The 16,423-nt window shown below is 38.8% G+C and overlaps 1 long non-coding RNA gene across 1 annotated transcript; it reads left to right on the forward strand.

Annotated features, from left to right (window-relative positions):
• Positions 1-2,506: 2,506 nt before the first annotated feature.
• LOC149268477 (uncharacterized) lies at positions 2,507-9,396 on the forward strand. Its single transcript, XR_016270332.1, has 2 exons — positions 2,507-3,404; positions 8,228-9,396. It is a non-coding gene; the product is annotated as an uncharacterized LOC149268477 (long non-coding RNA).
• The last annotated feature ends 7,027 nt before the right edge of the window (positions 9,397-16,423 follow it).

The raw sequence follows: 16,423 nt of genomic DNA on the forward strand, positions 1-16,423 counted from the left end.
ATTAAATGAATTATATAGTCATTTCTGGAGCTAGATTTGATTTATTGAAAAAAATATTATTTAATCTGACTATATTTGTCCCCAGAATAATATTTTATTTTATTTTTAAGTATTTTTATAATATTGTGAGCAAGTTGAACTTGATCATCATCGTGAGCTGAATCCGCATACAGCGAAGCCGAAGATTGAAAGGAAAACTAAGACATACAGTGAGAATACGTTTTTAATTTTTTGTTTTTTTTTTTTATTGTTTACTTTTTAACATAAAAAATTAATGTTGCATTGATATTTTTGTATTTTATAATTATTTTATTTAATTTGTATTTGCAATTATTGTCGTTAACTCTAAAGATCATTTTGATTTAAAAAATTACACTTACAAAATAAAGAAATGATTCAAAAATGAAATAATACAAAAAATATATATATTAAAAAAAAATATAAATAAAAAAATTATCCAAAATTTAAATAATAAAAAAATTGAATAAATAAAAATAAAATATATATAAATTAAGTGCACTCAGTTATAAATCCTTCATAACTTGTGCCTTGCTCTAGCTTTCATCTAATCATATTTTGACTACTCAAATTTTGATTTAAAAAATTACACTTACAAAATAAAGAAATGATTTTTTAAAAATATATATATATAAATAATAAAAAAATATTCCAAAATTTAAATAAAAAAAAAAAAAAATTGAATAAATAAAAATAAAATATATATAAATTAAGTGCACTCAGCTATAAATCCTTCATAACTTGTGCCTTGCTCTAGCTTTCATCTAATCAAATTTTGATTAGACATCGAATCTAGCGACCTTCTGTATCTAAAAATATTGAATAGTCACAATATCTTTAGTTAAACAGTCGCATATGTGATAAAATTATTCGAAAAACTTTAAATATACATAAATCTAACCAGTAGCTAACTAACAAAACTCCAATATAAGTCAATGTAGTTAATAGACATTCCAACTCACTTTCATGCCATGTTTCCTAGTCCATTCGACATCTAATGCACATTTTAATATGCAGCTAGAGTTGAACTTTTGACTGTTCGCAACTGTTTAAAGTCCCTTGAAAACTTTGCCAATGCCAAAAAGTCAGGGCAACTATCTAAAAATCAACTGTTTTATATGCGCCCCAAAAAGTATGCTACGGAAAAGTGCAAATGCCCCTAATGGATCGCAAGCTGTTCGAGTTAGTTAGTTGTGGTACTTGAGCTGGGTGGCGTTTATATGTCAGCTATTTGCCAATTTAGTTGCACAATTACCAAAACTTAAAGGCGAATGTGACGATGTGTGAGAGTGTGAGTGTGAGTGTGGAGGTGTGTGTGTGTGTGTGTGAACTTCGACTGCAAGTTTGCTGAAAGCGGACAGCAACAAGTTTGCCAAGACACATACCACAATCACGTACTCATATATCAGTCACATGCACAGCCAACACTTCACGCACACACACACACACACACACATTTATATATATATATGCATCGTATGTTACAAAAGTTACGCCAGACCCTCATGCAGGCGCAAACAATTGACTTTTGAGCACACCGTCTGCCCCCTTCAACTGTCGTTGTCAATGTAGCCGGCGCCAGTGTTTCTTCTTGTTGTTGTGGTTGTTATTGTTGCCGTTGTTGTAGCTGTTGTTGTTGTTGTTATTGTTGTTGGCTGGCTGCTGGCTGCCTTAGCCGCAGCTAAGTAAAAGCAAAAACATATGAGACATACTTGTTACTTTTTGCTTGTTTGCTTCCTATACCAATAAATGCCATCACATATGGACGCAGCAGCTCAACTTGTGCTACGCCCATACCAGACGCCCCGCACCCCGCCCCCCACATCTTGTTGGAAAGCCAAGTGCCTGCTTACTTTAAATGCCTGCAGTCTTTGCTTTGTAGCCTTTATTGTTGCTGTTGTTGTGGTTGTTGTTGTTGCTGTTGTTGCTCTTGTTGTTGTTGTTGTTGCCGTGTGCTTCTTTAATGGCAACTCGGTAAAAATTAAGCATAATAATAAGTAGACGGCGACCAAAACTCCCAACTGCAAACAGCATGAGGAAAGCAGCACAAAAAAAAAAAAAAAAATAAAAAATAAAATAAAATAAAAAAATAAATAACAAAAACAACAAGAAACAGAATATAAAATATACAACACAAAAAAAAAAAAAAAAATAGAAAACGCCGACAGCTGTCCATATGGTTGTTGCTGTTGTTGTTGCTGCTAATGTGTGTGGCCGCCACACACACTCGTGCGCGCTCTTTCGCTCCAGTTGGCGTGGGCGTGCGTGCGCTCTCGCGCTCTCACTCGCTCTCTCTCTCTCTCCCACTCACTCTGTTGCCCAGGGCCAGACGACTGCTGCTGCCGCCGCCGCCGCTGCTTCCTGCTGCCTGCTGCTAATGCTTGTTGCTGCTGTTGCTGTTGCTGTTGCTGTTGCTGCTGCTGCTGCTGCTGCGGCTGTAGCTGTTGCTGTTGCTGCTTGTTGCTTCACTTGTTGGCAGCTGGCGCCGGCGCAGTTGGTGCTGGCTTCCAAACAATAACAACAGTGAATGCAATCCACAGACAATACGTATACGCAGCGTATGCCAGCGACTACAGGTGGGTGGCTGGGCGCAGCGGGTGTCCTGCAGCTTGCACCTAGACACGAAGAGCAACAACAACTGCACTTACACACACACACACACACACACACACATATGGCTAGCATATGTGTAGTTGTCAACTGGTTGCCGTTTGTGGATTCCATTTGTGTGCCGAGCGAAAAGGAGCTGGCGTCAACAGGCAGCAGCAGCAGCAGCAGTGGCTGAGGCAGTGGCAGCGGCAACGGCGACGATTTTTCATCCCTTTTCGAACTGTTGCGCCGTAGAGTACCACCGCGCCCAAGTTGCCATAGATACGTCGTAGTCCCCACTATGGCGCGCGAGGGTTGCCGGCGATGGCGACGGCGACGGCGACGGCGACTGCGACGTCGACAGCAGGCAGCAGTCGACGCTGCCGCCGTGTGTTGTCGTCGCAGCATGCGCTGCTAGACTTGCTGCCCGATAAATTATCAGGCTTCATAACAGTCACAGTCTGACTGGCAACGGTTGTGGTACTGCTGCAGCCACTGGCACCAGCTCCAGCTCCAGCTCCAGCGCCAACGCCAACGCCAGTCCTCAATCAACAATTTGTTGTTAACAAAGCCCCAAGTGAAAGTACAATTAGTTTTTATTACAATCTTTCGCCCAAGTTCTCAAAAAAAAAAAAAAAAAAAAAAAAACAACAACAAAGGAACCGAAATACAAACAGCCGTAAAAACAATATATGAAACAAGGCCGCAAGGCAGATAACAAAAACTGTAGCATGCCTATTGGGGCAGACCCTAGCCGGAGCGAGTGTTTCGTTTTTTGTGTGCCACCATATGGCTGGGTAAGTAGATAATGCGCACATTATTAACTTTTGCTTTTACCATATTAAATATTAAATATTCAATGTGACGTTCAGTTGTTGTTGCTGTTGTTGTTGCTGTTGCTTATCGGCGCATAAAATTCGTTGCATTGAGTTATGCGAGTCTTTGTGTGTGTGTGTGTGAGACTTCTCGGCTCAACATATGGCAGTAAATTTATGATACAGACGTGCCAGTTCAAATGCTAAAACGTGCCACCAACACATCGAGCTGCCAGCCAGCCAGCCAGTGAGCCTGTGAGCCCGTCCGCCTGCAGCACGACTCGAAACCAAAAAGCCAAACAAATCAAACTAGCAAATTGAATTGACCAAGAGACCCGACCGCCAGCAATTTGCTTCCGTCGACATCTCCATCTCCACCATCACCATCTCCATCTCTATGGCCATCTACGACATCTCAGACCTGGACGCTATCTCAATTTTGCTCGGCATGTCTGTGGCTGTGTCTCGTTCTTGGCCTCTGGCCCCGAGTCCTGCTGTGGGTCCGGTGTCCGTGCTGCGTGATTGATCATTGTGATATATCGCACAGGCACAGTGCTAACACCTAAACGTCAACTTTAATTAATGTCCCTTTGCTCAAGGCACATTCCACTATCTCTGTCTCACTCTCACTATCCAGCCAGCAGCTCGCCATCTCTATCTGGCAGACGTGCACTGGTTTGGTTTTTGGCCATAAGCTGACATGGGTATTGGGGCCAAATTTAATTTCGTTTAAATTACAAGCAACTGCCACAGGCTGCACTGACTATAACGTACCACGTTTGCCTTTCGCCGCTCAACGTTTACCGTTGACTCTGACTAATAAGCAATAAACTGGAAATTGAAATTTAACACCTGTTGATAACACACGACGACGACGACGACGACGGCGACGACGACGGAGAGAGCGACGACAGCCTCATTAATTGCACTAAACAAACGAAGCCAGCAACGAGCTACGGGCTGAAGGCAATAGCAATAGCAGAGGGTTTGGCATGGCCATAGGCTACGGGATTGCGGAACAGAGGGACTGTGCGACTGTGGGACTGCGGAGACTGGGGAGGGGCGTGTCTGAGGGCTGTTTTTCGAACGGGTGCAGCAGCTGCCAACTGCCAACTGCCATGGCGGGTGCTAAATTTATGGCCAAAGCTCATATGCAGCCCGGAGCCGCAACAAGGCCAGGCCAGGCCAGGCCAGGCTAGGGCAGGCCAGGTCTGTGTGCGTGTGTAGGTGTAGCTGTAGGTGTGTGTGTGTATGTGTGTGTGGTAATATCTGCCTGGCTGCCTCTGTGCGTGTGTGTGTGTGTGTGTGTGTGTGTGTGTGTGCAGCCAGACAGTTGCTGCATATCGGGATTTTATGCGTTCGCTATGCGAGCAATAAAAGAAATTTGTTGGCCTGCGCGCCGTTAAACTATATTGACTTAGATCTAATCCAATAGACAGCAAAAGAAGAGCAATGAAGAGACCTGGAGAAAGAGCGAGAGAATGTGAGAAAGATATGCAGTTAGACAGTCTACACACACACACACACACACACCAATCTGGGAAGCTGGCACTTTTATGGCCCAAGCCAGCAAACATTACTAATAGACATAAATTCAAGTTACCGAACGCGCCGAGAAAAACGGGAAAATTTTCGATAAGAAAACATGCAAAAAAGTGCAGACTGAGAAACGTTCCACATGCGATAATAGCGAAATCATAATAGCAACTATATCAAACTTTATAGCTATTTTAATGGACAATTTCTGGCTGGCTGAAGAGGGAAAATTGCATTGAAAGCAGCTAAGCGACAGCTGAATACAAAGAATCAAATTTCATTCGAAGGTAGTTGAAGATCGACAACATTACAATAAGTATTTGAATTTGTATTATGAAGGTTCAATTATCTAGTCTTGTCTAGGAGTAAGGATTTTTCTCTATGATCATTCACAAGTATGTAAATTTTCCTAGTAACGAGCTTTAATTTCAATGAAATTTATTTTTACATTAACCAACCACTAAAACAGAAGTCTGTCATTTTATAATAGTAAAAAGTTAAGTGAAGTCTCGAGTAGCAAAGAGAAAAGCTACGCCAAGCTCTTGTCACTGTGATGAGAGAAGCAAAGATAAGCGAATCATAAATATGCGATTAATCTAATTATACGAAAGCAAATATTTTTAAGTAAGAGCCAAACGAATATAAGTGCAAATTGCTGTCAAGTTATATAAGTATATAGAGATTCAAGAAAACGCGAATATAAAATCTAGTGAAGCGAGAAGCAAAGATAAGCTTCGACTAAACTGCAGTGGGAAGCGAGTATATGTAAAATGTGAAGTGAGCATAAGTGCGAATTAATGAGAAAACTTTTAAAAATGCTATGCAAATATAAGCTTTTCCTACTCAGCAGAGAGAAGCGAATATATACGAAGAATAAGCTCCTGCGGCTCTCTGACATCAGGATTTTCTGTAGAACTACAACACAGCGTGAAATATTCATTTAAATGTTTTCAGGAATTTGGCTTAAATGTTTCAAATTCCAACTGCAGAGGGCGGAGCTCATTTCTGGGTAATAGATAAGCGCGACTTAATTTATTTCGTTTGAAATGGACAAAAGCATTGCAATCTCTCAAATGAACTGGCATAGTAAACGCTTAAAAAAAAAGCACGAAAAATTCTCCTAATTTATTTAAATCTTTACACGAAGTCAAACGAAGCGTTAATTATTTCACTTTTTATTTAAAAATACAAAAAAAAAAAAAAAAAAAAAAATGGAGAAAGGAGAAGTAAAACTTGATAGACCAAAGCAAAATGAGGAATGCACAAAAACTTTACAATCAAAGCCACAAAAAAAAAAAAAGGAAAAGAAAGAAAAAAAAAAACGACAAAGCGAAAAGGCTAAAACACCACAGCACAAAGGCATAGACCAAATGAATTCAGGCGACAAACCAAACTGACAATCAACTACAGTTTCCGGGTGTCGCTTCTCGCTGCTCACTGGCCGTTGTCCGATGCCCGTCGCTTCTCTCGTCCAACTTCCGCTTTTGGAGTTTTCGGTTGGCAGTTTGTCTAGCTGAACAAATGGATTAACAGCAGCAGTGCCACAACTTTGTATTTAACACAAAATCAGCTTAGTTACATGATTATCACACCCACGCACAACACCTAACAACCACAGACACACACACCCACACACACATACACTCAGTTTATATGCTTTCAGCTGTGTTAATTAAAAACTAATGGCAACTATTCATATGCATTAGACGTTGTAATCCAAGCCGAGCCAAGTAAGTAACCTCAAGCTTACCACACACACACACGCCCAACACATACACACACATTAATCTATATGTATGTGTGGTAAGTGTAATGTTCATAAATATCCTTTGGCAGTTACTTTTCAAATATATCGTTAAAAGTGGAAACGCTGTGAAAACATCAAAATTGTTTCAAAATATATATATTTTTATATGTACATATATATATATATATATACATATATATATCGATGAGCGCACCATGTGACCATTAAATGCCTTTAAGTGCCAATTAATGTTTGACTTACACACACACACTCACACACACACACACACGTACAGCCTGAGGGTAGTTGAGACTGGACTGGGCAGGGAATTTGAAGTCGGGAATGGATACAGCTGCCAGACGCACAAAATCTTATGACAAAAGCATGAAACATTTTCAATATTGATATATATGTATACAGATATATTTGTATGTCTAACGGTATATACATATATATATGTATGTATATATAGCATTATGTAAGAAAGAATACTTATCGTAACTTTTGTGCGACTTTTTAAACATCAATTATATTCAGTTATTGAAGCGTATTAATGCGACTACGTTAAATAGTAAAGTGCGAATACACACACACACACACACACACAAGTGTTGACTGTAATAGAATCTATTATACCTGAGCCGTATGATGCGCATTAAGCATGAGCCACATCAGCATTAGTCCATAAGAGCTTATTGCGTTTGGCATTTACGAGTCATGTGGCATGCGGCATGCGACACATGTGGCACTTGGCATGTGGCATGTGGCATGTAGCGTGCTCCAGACGAGTTATAAATGGCAATAGACCAATCAGCATTGTATTGTGCAGCATTAGCTGCTATTTAATTAGCATTTTGGGCTGTCTGCCACGCTGGCGTATACGCAATTTGCATGCAACTGCAACTGCAACTGCAGCTACAACTGCTGTGTGCATAATTAATAAATGACAACCCTAAAGGCAACAACTCTACACGCTGATTGAGTGCTATTATGTGCAGCTGATGTTGCAAATGACCCAGTCACAGTTGACCCCTAAAAAAAAGGAAACTACGAAAAAAATCAACAAAAATAGAGAAGAAACAAACTGACAAATGGCAAGGCGAGAGTGAGAGAGAGTGTGAGAGTGTGTGTGAGTGCAAGTGAGAGAAAGAAGTGTCTGCAATTTCGCATTGCTGGCACTTTGAATGAATGCGTTTTAATTAACTTGATATGCAGCGCACAATACACATCAAAGGGTTGAATAGCTGGCGAAATTGCAAAGAGCTTGATAACCAGCAGCAAAAGCAGAAAAAGCTAAAAAGCCAAAAAGCCAAAAGCCAACAGGCAACGGGCAACGGGCAACTGGCAACAGCTAAAGAAAACTTGATGCTTCAGCATTTTAAAGCTACTTAAATGGCCAGGTAGGTAGTAAGAGGAGCCAGCTACAACAGAGCAGCCACAACTTGACTCAAGCTTTGTTTCCATTTTAATTACGTTTAACCTCTAAACAACTGCTGTCAACTTCACTTGGGGTTCATTTCAGGTTCACATCCAGTCAACCTCTTTGGCTGTGTAAATAAAAACTTTCCTTTTTTTCGAATTGGTATACAACCTGCAAAGTTTGAAATTATGTTTAGGAAATGCTCAAGAAAGGTAGATAAATGTATATCCATATACACGAGCCGAATATATAATGTAAAAGCAAAGGAAGGGAAGCGCAGATTTATATAAGAAAAAAACAAATTTATAAAATATTATACATGTTTTAAATATTAAAAATATTAAGCAAACAATAAAGAAAAATAATATTTGAGCTAAATTAAAGGAAATATAGAAATTTAAATTATATAAAATTTGGTCAGTATTTGATTCAGAATATGTTTAATCTTACATAAAATACAAGTAGTTAAAATATGTAAAATATTTCTTATTGGGTAAATAAATAAATACCTTTAGCTAAATAAAAAAATTTTAAATAAATATAATGTATATCCATCATCAATCAAATTCATCAGAATTTGAGTAGGAATATATTTAATTTTACATAAAATAAAAGTAGTTAAAATATGGCAAATATTTTTATTAGCTAAATAATCAAACTACTTTAGTTTAAAAAAATTTATTATAAATACAAAATTTAAAACTCATTCAAGCCCTAATTGCAAGCCATATTCACACCCTAAATTCTCTAACCAACTGCCCTGAAAAGTAGGCAATGAAAAATATCGCAACAATTTAAATATTTATCATATTAATTTTGTTCTTTTTGCTTTGTATTTCATATCAAAATGGCATATAAAATATTGATTCAAGAAAATAGAAAGAAACCAAGTCTTAAATTCTGAAATAACTGCGACAGTTGTTATGCAAAATATTCCTTGAACTAGGACCCGTTTATTAGTTATGCAAATTTTTGCTTTGTGTCTGAAACTTTGCACTATGCGACGGCTAAATATTTTAATACAATAGCATCTATAGACAAGAGCAAAAAACAAAAATAAAGGAGTGTATAGCAAAGTGGGAGAGTGAGTGTGAGAGTGGGGGCTAAGGACCAGATAGACCCCCCCCCCCCCCCTCGATATGTACACACAGCGAAATGGAACTCAACGAACCAGAACTTCAAATGCCTGAGCCCAAAATCGAAATCAAAGTTGCTTTTGTTTTAACATTTTTTGCATACTTTGTTTACTTTAGTTTATATGCCGAACCGTTGCTGTTTGATTTTTGTTTTGCTATTTTTATTGGGTTCTGGTTTTGTTGTTTTATGCATAAATCAAGTTTGGAAACGAATTCATGTGTCACAGCACCGACGGCTGCTATGCGCGGCTCCATTTGAATATCATTAGAAAGTAATATGGGAAGGCAAGCGAGTCGGGCGAGGAGGCGGGTGAGGGGGAGTAGAGCCCAAAATTCCAATGCGGGCGGCCTTGTTGTTTCGCAGTTGATTATGCTCTACATATAAAGTGCGTGTGTGTGTGTGGGTGTGGGTGTGTGGGTGTGTGAGTGTGACTTGATTTGTTGCATAAATCCAATATTTGTGCAAATGCAACAAAATTGCATTTGTTGTTCATGTTTGACGCTTAATTAAGCTGCGCAAATCATTTTTCAATTAGCGACCCCAGCGCAAAACGTAATGAAAATATTTATAAAGTACGCTGCAGATTGACAGCTCTTTCTCTCTCTCTCTCTCTCTTTCTCTGTCGCGCTGCCTCTCCCTCTCTTTCTTTTGCTTTCTTTTTGTCTCTGTCTCATTTCTCATCTGCCGGCCAGACCAGGCCAGGCACTACAAATAACACTCTGACGTACGTGGCCAAAGAATAACAACAACAGCAGCAACAACAACAACAACAACAGCAACATCTACAGCAGCAACTGTTGTTGCTGTTGCAGCTGAAAGCTACCAAGTTGGCGGCTGCCGTCGCCGTCGCATGTTCAACGGAAACGGATGCGGATGCGGATGCGACTGAGGATGAGTATGACCCTACCTCGCCCCCTTGCCCCTTCTTACCCACTGTCCCCCCTCCCACTCCGTCTAGGGGTAGAAAATGTCTGCGTCTGTCAATGTTGGCACAAATTGTTTGTCACGCAGTGCAAATACTTCGTGCTGTTGCTCTGCTATGCGGCATTATGCGCGATTTATTTTCCAACCAATAGCCTCGGGGACAGCCTCACTCAATACACAGATACAACAGATACACGCAGTGAGCAGAAGCAACCTGGCAACATAGCTAAAGAAAAGGACACCCAAGCAACAGAGCCGCGAGCGACCTAAAAAAGAAAAAAAATAAGAAAACATCAAGTACATACATCAAAAAAATTGAAGAAGAGGAAGAAGCAGAACTGAAGATGGAAAAACAATTTGATATTGGCAAACAGCAAAATGCAGACAAACAGACAAATTTGTAATTAATGCGCGACTCGGATCTTAGCAAATGTCGACATAAATATCACATACACAGACAGACATATATATGTATGTGTGTATGTGTATGTACATGGCATACATGCTGGCTTGGCTTGCACTCGCAATACCTGCTAATTAGCTGGAACTTTACCTTTAACTTTGCTCCAGCTCTTTGCACATCAAATACTAAAAATCCATAAGTTTTAATGCACTTTTTCTACCGCCCCGCCACGCCCTGCCGCTCAGCTTGACTGTCTACGCAGTAATTGAGTTTATATACATTTTGCATTTTGCCACACACACACACACAAGTGCTAGCAAAAGTTGTTTGATTGGCTTTTGCCCAGCCACCAAATTGCAATATAATTGCGTGCAAGCAGCAGGAGGCGGAGGATGGCTGGCATCGTGGGGGTGTGGGGGCGTGGCAAGTGGAGTATGGTTAAGGTGCAGTAGCTGATTGCGAAACAAGTTAATTTTATTGAAAGTGACATTGCAGACGCTTGTCAACTGGCCTTGCCCCCAGTTGTTGCTGTTGTTGCTGTTGTTGTAGATGTTGTTGTTGTTGCTGGCGGTTCATTACGTTTTGCAACTGCAACAACAGCAGCAGCAGCAATGATGACAGCAAGTTTGTGTAATGTAATTAATTAATTATAGTGAAACAACGCTGTGGTCACATACCAACACACACACACACCGACACACACACACATACACTCATAGAGAAGGAGATACACAGGGCATGCAAACCAGCTACCCAGCAACCCAGCGACGACCCTTGGACAACACCAACAACAACAACAACAACAACAACACCAACAACAACAACAACAACAACAACAACAACAACAGCAACAGCTCTAGTTCCTGGTTTCGTTTTATGAGCTTGAAATTTGCCCTGCCCCTGCTCTGCTGCCTCCCCCCTTTTCACCCTGTGCCATCCCTAAACATTGTTCGTGTTTTGTGCCGGGTAACTTAATTACAAATTATAGTGCAATTAATTTTGCGGCTAGGGCATTATTAGGCATATCTGCCGTAACACAAAACCGCCAACTAAGACAAAAAACTAAAGGCCAAGGAGCGTGAAAGAGAGAGGAAGAGAGAGAGAGGGAGCCACCCAGGCATACCATGCCTGCTGCTCGAATACGGGGTAAGTAGATGGAAAATTACATAAAAACACGTAAAGCAAAGTGGCCGCAAAGTGACCGCGCGCTGGCATGCGAATCCCGAACGAGATTAAGTTGCTCGTGCAGCTGCAGTCCCGCCGGAGCCGGAGCTGGCCGCTTGATTATATTTATGAAGTGGTGAACGGAGTGTGGACACAATTGGAAATTGGAATCGGCAATGGCCACGTGTATGCTCGTAGCTATAACTGGTACAATCAAATGTTATTGCTTGAGAATACACGTAGTTAGCCAGATTCGACCAACATGGCAATGGCAACATCAATTATTTACCTCGCAGAACTCCATCAATAAGCATTAGACCCAACTCTGAGCCAACATTTCGAAGAGTTGTTAACAAAAAAAAAAGTAGCTGAAAACATAAAACAGAAAAAATAAAAGAAAAGTGCGTTAAGATTGATTACGTTGAAAAAACTTGTAAGTAGAAAATTCATTTCATAAATCCACTTGGATTTTGAACAAACCAACGAAAAAACAAGAGAAAAGAGAGAGAGAATGAAGTAAACATAGCGCAAAACTTTATCTTCTTTTTAGCGCAAAGTTTATAAGCATTTTAATGGCGATTTTATAAGAGCATTAATTAACTTTTCAAATCCTTTTCAGCTTCCTTTTTGCAGCTAATTACTTTAGCTACGCCATATTTCAAAGGGCTAATTAAGCTTTCGATTTTCGATTTTTGATTTTTGATTCCTGTTTCCCGATTTACCTGCAAGCATCCGCTCACAATGTTATTTAACACTTCAAAGAACTCGTTCATATATGAGCGCTCTGCAATGCCAGAGATTCCTAATCCCTTGGGCATTGCGAGCTCTGATTAGTTGAAGTGACTTCAAATGCCAATGAAGATCTTATATAAATGACATAATGAAATTGAGAAATCCAATAAAATCATTGTAAAAAAAAAAAAAATAATAATAATAATAATAATAATTAAATAAAAAGAATAGAAATTCACATTTGAAAGTGTTTTATCTAAAATAAAATAATTAAAATATTACCTTCAAGTTTTTATTTGAAGAAAAAGTCACAGCGGAAAGGTTCTTGAGAGTGCGGTGAATGCGACATTATTAGTTTATATATTATTATTATAGTTATTATCATTTTTGGCGAATAATTTGATAGAGATTGTTGGCTAGAAAAGGGGTAAAAGAAAATATATATGAATTATGACAATTCTGTACTATTATAAGACTTTCTTATACATAGTTTTCTAAGAGTAGATCCCATCCACGTCTGGATATATTCTACAATCATCATACCATGTAGTATTTTTTAGATCTGGCTAGGTAAAGTGTGAGTGGAAGCAAGTATTAATATACATATATTTCAGAAAAGGAAATCTAGTATTATATAATAATAGTATTATATAATTCATTATTACATAATTTCATTATAAATTCATAAATTCATTATTTCTTACCTTTTTTTTGTTCTCTATCCAGCACTACTTTATGATATAAATATGATATAAATAAATACTTAAAAGTTAAGTTTAAAATTTAAAGAAAATTATATTGTAACACAAATTAAATGTCTGATGCGCCAAGTATTAAGATTAAATAAAAAACTGATATCAAATACAAGGTATATGTCTATAAGCCAGCTCGAGCATTATTTTGTACTTCCGCAAGAGACTTCAAAGAGAATCGCTCACAAATTCAAGTTGTTAGGGCTGGCGGTAATGGGAAAACTGATATGTCAAATAAGCTTTAATAGAAAGTGTATCGTATAAGTTTCTGTCAAATTCAGAGAAGCACATATGTGTGTGTGTATGTGTGGGTATTTATATATTTTTTATGTGTGCCTGCGGCTTTGTGTGAAACAAAAGACCTAATTAAGATTCATTTGAACATATGCCCAAGGCACAAACAACAGCCAAGCACACACCCATACACACACACACACACACACACATGGGCACATAAATACGTATAATTAGTCGACGCAGCCTAAAAGTATGCAGCATTTTGTTTGACTTGTGATTAACAGCCGCATTTAAACGCCGGATGTCGGATGTCGTTGGCGGCGGAAATGCGTATGTGGTTGTGGCTAGGCTGTATGACAAGCCTTTTAATGACAACATCACACACACACACACACACACAAGCACACACGCACACACACAAACACACCTACACTCACCCACTCACATTTGCATTAATGATATGCAAATGATTTGTTTATCATTTTATGCTGCGACAACATTCGCATCTTTTATTGAAAAGTTTCTCATGCCGAAACAAATGAGCAAATAATCAGCAGATAAAGTAGCCTCACGTCAAATACATTGACAAGAAACGAAGTCGCCTTGTTTCACATGCTCAAATTTTATTATTTCTCTCTCGTTTTTTATTTCGGCTTGCTCCATAAGATGTTAATCAAAGACGCACGTTGCTCATATACTATATCCCGGGCCGTGTCGAGGCGCTTACTCTCGCCTTTTGCTGTAATAAATATGTACGACTGAAGATATTTTTATTTTGGGTTTTTTTTTTTTTTTGGGAAGGGGAGTTGCGCTGGGTTGGGCTGGGTTGGGGTGTGGGAATCCTCCTGCCCACCCACATGACATGTCAGGCGTGTCTCGTCTGACGTCTGTAGTCGCTGGCACACGATGCGCTTGTTTATTATTGTAGCATGTTTGGCTTGGCTCACATCAGCGAACTGGAAGGAATACGCATTGACAGCGACAGTTGCTGCTGGCTGGCAGTGCGTTGGTCCTGCCCAAGGAGACGCAATCTCAAGCTAGCTCCAAGCACAGTCCCGACGTGCCCTGCCAGACATTTGCATTGTTTTATTTACATACTTTGGCATAAAGTTTGGCCGCGACTTCCAACCTATCGATGATGACGATGATGACGATGACAATAATGATGATCATGATGAGCTGGGTGTGTGTGTACTTCATCTTGGCATTGGCATGCATAATATCTATCAGCAGCTAAAGCTAAGCACCCAACTTGAGCATTTAAGACTGACATGAGCAAAATTTCCAATTCGTTCTGGGCTGCTTCGCCTGGCCTCGCCTGCCTGTCTGGTGTTATCGTAATCATTATTATTATTATTACATTGTATTCCTTTAACTTAATTCGAAAACCCAAAATATGCAAAACGTATTCAGCTTTTGATGGCGCATAATTTGTTTATCTTTAATTTAAATTAAGTTCAACGCATTTTTCGCTCAATGCTTATACACAGTAGCTCTTACTCTCTCCAATTCCAACTCCAGCTCCCTCCCCCCCCCCCCCTCTCTCTCTCTCTCTATCACTCATATACTTCCAGTTTATTTTACTGATGTGGGTTACACTCGCTGCTCAAAATTTATTTGTTTCTGCATAAATCATCGAAGCAATCGATTGGCTTCCAAGTATTTTAGTAGAGATATCTCTTCACGAAATTATTTCCCAGAAAAGCTATCAAATAAATCAGCAAACTAATGGAAAGTTTTCAGCATATCGCATTTGATGTTGTATTTATAATTATTAAAAATTATCTAGAGTTATCAAGTTCGTATTAAAACTAATCAGAACGTGCATTCTTCGAATAGAGTTGAGATTGGGTATGGGACTTGGATGTAGTGGAGTTAGATAAAATTCGAACCCAACATTAGCTGGGTGAGAGGCAGACAGACTGAGAGAGGGAAAGGAAGAGTCACGAAGTGTGAGCTCTGGATTGTGTGTAATCCGTTTGTTTTTCGATATATTTTGATTTTTTTGTATGCAAAAAATTTCTAAAAATATTTTCTGGAATGACACAGTAGCAAATTTAAAAAAAAAAAGTTCCTATGAAAAATAAATGGTATGACAAAAACTACAATAAAATACAACAAATATATAAAGCTCTTAGAACATGCAGTTATTCAGTTCACCAAGAACCTATAAAAACTCATTTTGATGTACAGATTTTCGTATAGTTAAAATACCAACCGCTTTTCTATTAAATTTTTAAGGCAAAATTGTTTATAAAATATAGGTAGTTTATATACTACAAGGCCGCGCCTGCTCAAGCTCCTTGATGATAATTATAATAATTATAATCTATAAATAAAATATAATAAAATAAAAATATAACGTATATATAGTGTATGAAACAAGATATCACCTACCTCGTAATCCCTCAATCTCCCTAACTACACACGCATTGTTCCCATTCCTTATATTTCTTATTTTTTCCAGCTAAAAATATAAATAATGCCTTAAAGTTAACAATGGCGGCAGTTATTTATATGTGACCTTTTGACTCATCCACAATCTGCTCACGTTGCCCTCCGTATAAACGAGTTCATAACGCTAAGGCCCTAGGGACAGAGGCAGAGCTAACCTACTTAGGAAAACACAAAACAAAACTTCCTTTTTAATATCATTTAGTACTCCAAGCAGTTGATATAGACGAGCATGTTCCCTTAGGATTTCTGCCTTTAATATTTGATTAGAATTTCATTTCGAGCATTTCGCAAATCACAAATACATTTTAAAATCATTTTCTAGCTATTTTCGAATTGAGTTTCTTCTAGCCAACTTCACTTTAAAGTTTAAAGCCCCAGAAACTTGTCAGCCGCAAAAACTTTGGGAAAACTAAGGGAACTTTTCGGCGGAATGTCCTCAGTGACGGTTGAGAGCTTAAGATTGATTTGCCAACTGAATTTTATTATTGATTT

Source organism: Drosophila arizonae, chromosome 5 (assembly GCF_054131065.1).
Source record: "Drosophila arizonae isolate 15081-1271.41 chromosome 5, UAZ_ARI_1.0, whole genome shotgun sequence".
Classification (NCBI taxonomy): domain Eukaryota; kingdom Metazoa; phylum Arthropoda; class Insecta; order Diptera; family Drosophilidae; genus Drosophila; species Drosophila arizonae.